Source organism: Buceros rhinoceros, unplaced genomic scaffold (genome assembly GCF_000710305.1).
Source record: "Buceros rhinoceros silvestris isolate BGI_N320 unplaced genomic scaffold, ASM71030v1 scaffold12095, whole genome shotgun sequence".
Classification (NCBI taxonomy): domain Eukaryota; kingdom Metazoa; phylum Chordata; class Aves; order Bucerotiformes; family Bucerotidae; genus Buceros; species Buceros rhinoceros.
Genome location: NW_010412366.1, coordinates 38385 through 48749, shown reverse-complemented (window position 1 = coordinate 48749; position 10365 = coordinate 38385).

Here is a 10365-nt window from a genome sequence, read left to right as displayed (position 1 = left end):
CCTCTTAAGAGTTATCCAGGCTTGCTGAACCCCCTTACCTTTCAGGACTCCCTCCCAAGGGACCCTACCAACCAATTTCCTAAAGAGGTTGAAGTCTGCCCTCTGGAAGTCCAAGGCAGCAGTTCTGCTGACCCCCCTCCCTACTACTTCTATAACTAAAAATTCTATTATTTTATGGTCACTAAACCCAAGACAGCCTCCAATCTTCACACCATCCACAAGCCCTTCTCTATTGGTAAACAGCAGGTCCAGCAGGGAATCTTCCCTGGTTGGTTCCCTCACCAGCTGTGTCAGGAAGTTGTCTTCCACACACTCCAGGAACCTTCTGGACTGCTTCCTTACTGCTGTATTCAATTTCCAGCAGATATCTGGTAGGTTGAAATCACCCACAAGAACTAGTGGATGTAACTGTGAGACTTCCCCTAATTGTTTGTAGAATATTTCATCTACATCTTCTTCCTGGGTGGGTGGTCTATAGCAGACTCCCACTATGATGTCAGCCCTGTTGGCCTTCCCCCTGATTTTAACCCATAAGCATTCTTTAACCCATAAGACTGCTCTTCGGAGTCATCAGACTGCCCCAAGTTGGGTTTTGCTCCCTAGGCAATTATCACAATTAATTGGTCATGCAATTTGTCATAGACTAATTAAGTCTTCTACTGCATTTATCACTGCTTGTAAAGTGAAGGAACTTATTCTGGGTTTTGTATCTTTTTTATCACCAGCAAGGCAGTTTAAAGAATGTGTATTCATCACTTCTAGGTGGGTATTAGATTCCCAGCAACTGAGCACCATTGCCCAGGAGGGAACAGCAGTCCACCTCCACGGTTTGGGGCAAATGTGTCTGCATTTCCATGAGCATTACGCTGCTTGCTGCAGGAAAAGACCTTGATATGCTTTTGGAGGTGTGAGGGTGTGTGCGTGTATGTGTACTCATGTGATTACTGTCCTCTGACTTCTAGTCACTTGGAAACAAAACTTGAGAGAGAAAGATCTCACAAGAAAGAAATCCTGCCAAGGCTCCCACTGAGAAGGCAACTTTTCAGTGAGTTTATCCCTGGTTGGACATAGAGGATCTTCTTGGGAACTATACCTTGAGACACAAATCAATAGGACACCAGACATCCTCGATTTCTGTGCTCAGTTACATGTACTTACAACTGCTCCTCTGTCATGTTATAACTTTCTGCTTCCAACAGAATATTTGCTTTGCTCATTTCACAGTCATTAAAGAAGATGCCAATTTCAAAGGAAATCTCCTTTGAACCAGACTGCATACTTACAGCTAAATCACATTTAAAGACAAGGCAGATCAGTGGTATCTGTATAGTCATGGTGGGGTACAGTTCCTTCTGAAAGGTGTATTTTTCATCGGAAGCCTTTTGAGCAGAAGGTCTGCTGGCTTATTCCTACTGGCATTGCTATAAAGCCAAGAGCATTCACATTTGGCTGGCTTTGTTGGTGCAACACGTGCTACAACCCTGAGCTGGTGTAGACATCCCAGTCTCCACTGTTGTCTAAGGAAATAAGACCTGAGCTAACTCCTTGGCCCAACTCTGTAAGATCAATGTTGATGTAGTCTGCCAGACACTTGAAAAACTCCAGGGAAATGTGTACAATATTTTTTATTATTTTTATTATTCCAAAGTTTATCTGTGCGGAATTGTCTACAGAGAAATAAATTATATAAGGTGATGAAGTATGGAAGAATTTGAATCAAAACCGGTAAGAGAAAAAAAAATGTTCAATGTTGTTTCTGTAATTGGCATGAGAAAGCAATCTATTCTCCAGCAAGATAAAGCAGCTTAGCTACTTTAGTCAATTATTAGGGCATTTTAGCCAGTATTCATAGGTCCTCATAAAGACTACTCTCATACGCCCCAAAGGGTTGTGTGGTCTTTTCTCTTAGTTTGCTCACTGCAAATTTGACTTTCTATCTAGAAAATCAAGATTACAAAAGCATTCCTCAACAAGGAGTCATTTCCCATTTGGCCCTCAGCTCCTCATTGTATTTCCCACCCACTTAACTTATTTTTATAAACCAAATTGCCAGCAGTATGCCTGTACCGCCCTTTTGTATTTTCAGCATGGACTAAAAAGAAGGAGCTGTCTTGCATTACTCCAGCTTCAATTCACTGCATTTACTTCCCTGTTCAGGTAAGGCTGGAGGATGTATTTAACGGGATAGCTGTACTGCACACTACTATGTCGAGTGATGATGAGTCACACAAGTTACCTTCAAGCCAAGTACCTGCGAGCACTGGAAATTGCCTAGCCATAGCCATATTGAGCTCTTCAAAGATTTTACTCCTCACTTTTTTTGACGTGCCACAGGTTTCTCCCTTTCGTGGCAGAACAGGAGCTGAATGGGTACTAGCAGCAGTCCGTTCCCATTGAAGAAAGCATTCACACTCACATTCAATGAAGGGCAAGTGGCCAGTCCCCACCAAAGGTATTTCTGCAACAGTTTGTGAAATTTGTTCCTAGTTTCGGCAATAGGGCTTAGCTTTATTTAGTTAGTAAACTACAATGTCATCTTAATAAAGTTAAGAGGATTAAAATGTCTGAAAACTACGGAAATCACTGCCTCAGAGTAGAATTTAAGCAAAGTAAAGTACTTGACAAGAATTCAATGCAACGGTTGACGTTAAATAGCTCATGAAGACATTCATAACTATATAATGTGATAAGGGGATATTTTAAAGGAGGTACTGTTTTTTATACATCAGAACTGTATGCCTTTATATAAGCTCACATATTAAGATTTCCACCACTATCCATTACTGCATTTCTTTCCGTAATGGAGAATTTCTGAGAAATCCCTGAGCAGACGGGTCTTTCAGAGGAATAAATATAGTGTATCATGTTACAGAATCACAGAATCAGAGAATCATCTGGTTGGGAGAGATCTTTAAGATCATCGAGTTGCTGCTGTTTCCCATCAATGAAGCAGGCAAAGGCTGGATGAGAAGAGGGTGGAGGGAGAAGAGGGTGGAGGGAGAAGAAGCAGGGAAAGCCCTGAAGAGCAGTATGGACCTGCCTGGGAGCATACAACCTGCATGGATGTTGTTACTGCACAGCAACATTTAAGGAAGTGTCCCTTCCTACCTTAAAGATATTCAAGCAGCAGCGAGATACACTTGAGATTGGGATTCTCTTCTGGATGATGTATGGTTTATGTTTATGATTGTACCCACAGATTTAAGGGCTAAGATCTTCTAAAAAGCAGACATTGTAGGCCAGATGACATTCCCCATCCCTAATAGATTTATTTGCCTATCTTATTTTTCAATTTCCCCCTCCAGGACTCCCGTTCTTGGCAGACACTGGCTGCCCCGTGCCCAGGTGTGTGATATCCAGAGGTAGAGCAGCGACTCTTTCACGAGCACCCCCTTGTTGTGGGGAAAGAGCTCGTGTGCTCTTGTGAGGTTGAGAGCTCTGCTGGTGGTGGCATGTGCCTCCGGTGGGGTCTCCCAGGCCAGACAGGTCTCAACTGAAGGGTCAGACAAAGTGTGTCCACGGGCAGGATGGGCTCACTAGCCTTTGGGCAACCATCCTAGGAGAAGGACAACTCTGACTCCAAACCCCGGCAGATGGAGCTCGTTTAGCCCTGTAAGGCATCCATCATCTAAGAGAAGGATACTCTAACCAAACCTACGATCCGAGGACTTCGCTGTCACCGTCCAAGCTCGCTAGGCCCTGGCAGATGAACCTCAGGTGTAAAGGGTGGAGCCAGTTTCACGCACACTGCGCCTCACCTAAAAAATCCACTGCGCAGGCCCGAAGGGTGCACTCATCGCTGGCAGTGAGCGTGGGAAAAGCCCTTCCCAGATCTTCGTTCGCGAAGCCAAGTCATGACATGATGATTTTTCAATTTACAATGGCCACTTCTGTGTGAAGAAAAGCTAAGCACAATAGCTGATGCACCGTCAGGATTCTGTCAAAGATTATCTACAAAACCAGCAACACTCTACTTCAACTAAAAGAAAATTTGGTTGAAGAGACTTTAGTCACGCAATGAAAAGATTGGGTTTTACAGCCCCTTCTCTGTGTTTCCTGAATATTTCTACCTCTCAAGTCTTAACCAAAATGCTTTTCCAACAAATCTTTTAGGGTCTTCGTATGGAATTTGGAAACACTCTCTGCAACTTGTAAAATATTTTGGACTAGGACTAAGATGCAATAAAAAACCACTGCAGTAAGCCGCAGAGGCTGAGGTCAGTCCTTGACAGGCTGAGGACTTTTCTTGATAGAACATAAACCAGATGGATCTGTGCTCTCTTACCAGTGAATATGTGTTTCACAATGACTGAGTTTTGGTAGAATAACATAAACATATATTTCCACATGATAAAGTGATATAAAAAAGGACTGGAAAAGGTCCTTGGTGGAATTTGTTGGTATCTTTTAAAGGATGAGATCCTCAAACATCACCTAACCCCAGGATATTTGAAGTCTACAGATTTCTTAGTTTTGTCAGTAAAGTTCTCTAGTAACCTACATGTTTCTATGTATGCCCAGAATTGCACCAGAAATTCACAGAATTACAGAATCATTTTGGTTGGAAGTGACCTTTAAGGTCATCAGGTCCAACTGTTCACCCAGCACTCCCAGGTACCACTATATAGGTGTCCCTCAGCACCACATCTACACGTCTTTTAAATACTCCACCACCTCCGTGGGCCTTTACCACCCTTTCTGTAATGAAATTTTTCCTAATGTCCAATCTAAATCTCCCATGGCGCAACTTGAGGCCATTTCCTCTTGCCCCGTCACTTGTTACATGGGAGAAGAGATCTTCTTCCACCTTGCTACAACATCCTTTCAGGTAGTTGTAGAGAGTGACAAGGTCTCCTCTCAGCCTCCTTTTCTCCAGGCTAAACAACCCCAGTTCCTTCAGCCACTCCTCATAAGACTTGCTCTCTAAACCCTTCACCAACTTCATTGCCCTTCACTGAACCCGCTCCAGCACCTCAATGTCCTTCTTGAAGTGAGGGGCCCAAAACTGGACACAGTGTTCAAGGTGTGGCCTCACCAGCGCCAAGTACAGGGGGACAATCACTGCCCTCCTCCTGCTGGTCACACTATTGCTGATACAAGCCAGGATGCTGTTGACCTTCTTGGCCACCTGGGCACACTGCTGGATCATATTCAGCTGGCTATTGAACAACACTCCCACGTCCTCTTCTGCTGGGCAGTTTCCAGCCACTCTTCCCCAAGCCTGTAGGGGGCCGTTTCCCAGCCACTCTTCCCCAAGCCTGTAGCATTGCAGGGGGTTGTTGTGACCTGAATGCAGGACCCAGCACTTGGCCTTGTTGAACTTAATGCAATTGGCCTCAGCCTATCAATCCAGCCTGTCCAGATCCCTCTGTAGAACCTCCCAACCTTCAAGCAGACCAACAAACTTGCCTAACTTGGTGTCATCTGCAAACTTGCTGGGGAGGCACTCTATTTCCTCATCCAGATCATTGCTAAAGATGTTGAAGAGAACAGGCCCTAATACTGAGCCCAGGGGAACATCACTTGTGACCAGCCACCAACCCAGGAGAATGCTGTTGGAAACAGTGTCAAAGGCTTTAGTAAAGTCTGGGTAGACAATGTCCACAGCTCTCCCCTCACCCACCAAGTGGGTCACTCTACAAGAGAGATCAAGATGGTCAAGCAGGACCTGTCTTTCATAAACCCGTTCTGTCTGGGCCTGATTACCTGGTTGTCCTGAGTGCAAGATGGCACTCAAAATAATCTGCTCCATAACCTTCCCCTGCACTGAGGTCAGGCTGAAAGGCCTGTAGTTCCCTGAACCCTCCTTCTGGCCCTTCTTGTAGACGGGCCTCACATTTGCTAACCTCCAGTCAGCTGGTACCTCCTCAGCCAAAACTGCTGATAAATGATGGGAAGCTTCTTGGTGAGCACCTCTGCCAGCTCCCTCAGCACCACCAAGATTCTATGTTGGAAACTTGGGATATAGCTAGAGTTGGTATGAAAATATTTGCATCTAAGGTAGTTACCTCATAACCAATGGAGAGAAATACATGCAATTTTGGGACAATCCATCCCATTTCAAAGCATACATGGAGTAGACCTCTAGGTTCAATGGATAATGACTTGAAAGCTTGTAATTCCCTGCATTAACTATAAACTGAGCTTAGAGGTATGGGTTGCATACATTTACAATGAGGTCTAGCGAGAAGAAGCCTTCCACAGTTATTAGACCTCTTCACATGTCCAATCTGGTAACTATATTCAAAACACTTTAATAAGAGTGAACGACCCCTGAGAACAGGGAGCATAACAGTGATATAATGTTGTCTTTTTGTCTTTTTTATTGAAAATGTATCCATGAGAAAGTGTAAGAAATATCAAGTAGCTTACTCAGATAGCTTAGTGATCAGATAATGATTCAGTTAGAAAGAAAATATGGGACCAAAAGCACTTTTCACGAAGGGAAGAGCTGAAGATTTAGCAGCTATACTGTAAACACTGGGCTATTGAAGTCTCTGCCTTTCCTAGCTGGGTTTTAAATGCAAGTTGACACAGCCGCTGGAGTTATTCGGATGAGCAACACGAGTGCTGACTGGACCAAGCCTTTTAGGGGAGGTAGTCAGAGGAAAATCCAATTTGTGAATCCCAGCAGAGACTGAAAGAGGAGCTGTACCCCTGAGCATCTCAAAGACTGAGGCTTTTGAGCAAGCCGACAAGTATTAACATCAGAAGCAAAGTAACCTCCATACTTCTGGTACACAAATTGAAGCAACTGAGCAAGGGTTCTGAAATTTAAAAATTTGGACTTCTGGTCTTTCTGGGTTTTCACGTGTCCTCTACACAAATAGGACAAACGTTTTAGTGATTTCAACTGGCTGCAGTGATTTATTCTCTAGAGACAGATTGGTCTGCCTTAATTTCTCTTTGTTTTGCTTGCTTCCTAGTAGCACTATCAACTAAGCCTTACTGCTGCTTAACCTGCTCAGACCTCACCTTTGATTTCATTGGTCGTGCTGTTACTGAAGGCTTGCACCTTGTGAACTGCCTAAGTTTAGTAGTCTACATTAATAAAAGCAGCAGAACTAACTAAATCACTTGTACACTGTTAATTTTTGGCAGAAAACCCACATATTCATATTCCAGCCACACCAATGCTTCATTCCATTTAGCTGATAAAATATTAATGAAAAAATACAGTAGGTGCTATGATCCGCCTGCTTTTGAAGCCTTTATTATTTGTCTTGAAACAAGGCATATTTATCAAGTCTTCTAAAATTGGAATAATTTTAAATCAAGGCTATATTACTTTTTTATTCCTAATGGCTCATATATGATTCTTATAGCAATACAAAACAGTAATACATACGTATTTTATAAGCCACTATTGTTTATATATGTGTTATACAAAAATATGCCTTTGTATGCGTGTGCATGCACCTGTGTGTCCATATATGTATGTATGAGTGATTATATATTAAAGAGATATTCCAAATGAATATTCTCTTTTTTTTGGAGTTCTAGTTTGTGACATTTTTAAGTTAATGTCTATAAAATCCCTTTTCTAGTCTAGCTTTTCATTTAAAGGATTGTCCATGTGGGTAAGAAAAAGAGTAACATGTGGTGGCTTAATAAAGGCTCTTGGCATTTTTTAAGCCTAAAGAGGACTTTCACAGGGCACAGGAATGCAGAGACATCTGGGCACCTGCCTCAGTACTACCCCAGCCCTGACAGCAGGACGTGATGCCATCCCAGAGCTGAGCCCTGGCCAGCAGCTGTTTTATTTGTTCATTTGAGCACAGACACAACTATCTTGCTTTATTCTGCTCTCCCCAAGGTACTGGTAACATACCAGTTCAATTTTAGCATCTTTGCTTGGGAAATGTGGCCAAGGCTGTGTTCAGAAGCATTTTGCAGTGCTAGAACTGTGAACCAAACATGGCCACATCACACAACCTTTGTCTGCGTAACTCAAGCCCTGCCTAAAGTTGCTAATGTCCAGAAAAATACTCCTTTAAAAGCAAAGGCTCCCTCACCATGGCTTGTCGCATCTGTTTGGGGAGGATTAGCTGCCAGCCTCAGGGTGCACTGCACGGAGGTTACCACTGGTCTGATCCAGAGCAGCATTTCCTGCATTCCTCTCTACTGATCTGACTGCCTCAGAGGTGGGTATGACTTCCAGGTTTTCCAGCAAGAGTTTTCCTGTGGGTGCAGTCAGATAATTGCAGAAGTGTATTTTTTCTTCTTCCCCCAGAGAAATAGCTCTGCTAGCCTTTGGGCTACTTCCTTCATTCCCCTTGGGTACCAGCTCTGCCAGCTGAAGTTCTCACCACCCTTCTTCCCTGTTCACACCACCCTGCCACCCAAAAGACCATCATGCCCCTGGTCTATTGATCACCTTCCTCAGCTTCTTATGTTCAAAACATGGCAGCCTGGATAACAGGTCTGTGCCAGCTTGGTTCTTCTAAGAAAGATTGATCAGAAGGGATGATGAACTCAGCCTTATCCATGCCTGACAACCCTTACCATTACATGGATATATTCCATATTAACTCCTGTGCAGCCCACTTTCTTAATTTCTGCTTGAAGTTTCTGCTATATCTGTGATTTGACTGGGTATCACCTTTTCTAGACTGCACAGAAGTCATACCATCCAGTTGTCCAATACATAAGCTATTGTTTTTACAAGTCACCTTCTCCCTGGATTATATTAAGTTGACTGCATTCCTTTCTTTGTACATGTATGTGATCTGTCTCTCAGAGGTTTACTCCTTCTCTAAGGTAAAGGCAGTTTGATTTTTTAGAAGATTTATGGATTATTTTATAAGTATATTTGTGGCTGACATTAAAGTTGACTGAGACATCCAAGGTATGACTTAATAATGTTTATTTGAATATTGGGTTATATGGTTCAAATATGTATTTAGCTGAAATATTATTACAGACATAAAATGCTACTTAATGTCAGTGGTGCAATAAACACCTGAAGAAAAGTACGAAGATCAGTGTCTACAGAGCCATTGTACTGTCTGCTCTTCTGTATGGGTCTGAATCATGGGTCATCTACAACCACCACCTGCGACTCCTTGAACGCTTCCATCAGCACTGCCTCCGGACAATCCTAAACATCCACTGGACTGACTGTGTGACTAATGTTGCTGTCCTTGAACAGGCAGAGGTCACCAGCATTGAGGCCATGTTGCTGAAAACGCAGCTGTGCTGGGCAGGGCACGTCTCCAGGATGGAGGATCACCGCCTCCCTAAGGCTGTGTTCTATGGTGAACTTGCAACCGGTTGCCGCCAGAGAAGAGCCCCAAAGAGGAGATTTAAGGACTCCCTGAAACAATACCTCAGCCTAGGCCATATTGACCACCATCAGTGGTCCACCCTGGCCTCCAATCGGGAGATTTGGAGACACACCATACATAATGCTGCTGTCTCCTTTGAGAGCACGCGTAGAATCAGTGTCGAGGAGAAAAGACAGCACAGAAGAAACCGTGCCTCGACTATTCCACCCAAGGAGACCTTCCGCTGTGCTTTTTGCAACCGGACTTGCCTTTCCCGCATTGGCCTTTTCAGCCATCAGTGCGCTTGCAGTAAGCGTGGGTGAAGCCTTTCCCAAATTTTGGTCCACAAAGCCAAGCCATGAAATGAAAAGCTATGCTGTCTTTCTGTTTTAACTAGTGGTACATTGCTTTCTACAATATATTGCCTCATACTTGTCTGTGATTTTTATCAATGAACCTTTATTTTCAGATGACAAATGTTGTCTTTATTCTTGTTAAAGATGAATAAAGCAATGAATTCTGAAGTCTTTTTGTATTAATCTAACTTACATGGGTTTCACTAGTCTACTCATCGTTAGTTATGTATTATTGCTATCATCTGCATTAGCTGTTACATGTGTGGCTTTAAGAGAAGTTCTTGTTTTAAAATGGATCACTGCTATTGCACCTAAACTAACATCATTGTGGTCCATAACACTTTAGCTCTTGTGCTCCTTCTCACCACTCTGTTTTCTGCTCCAGGGTGGGGTCCCTCCCATGAGATACAGTCCTTCAGGAACTGCTCTAGTGTGGGTCCTTCCCAAGGCGTACAGTCCCTCAGGAATACACTGCTTCAGTGTGAGTCCCCTATGAGGCTGTAGCTCCTGCCAAAAAACCTGATCCTCTGTGGACTCCTCTCCATGGGCCAGATTCTGCCATGAGCTGCTTGGGCATGGGGTCTCCACAGAGTCACAGCTTTCTTCAGGACCTATCCTCCTGCTCCAAAGTTGGGTCCTCCATAAGCTGAGGGTGGATATCTGCTCCACCATGGTCCTGCATGGGCTGTGGGGGGACAGTCTGTGTCACTATGGTCTTCACCATCATCTTCACGACGGGCCAC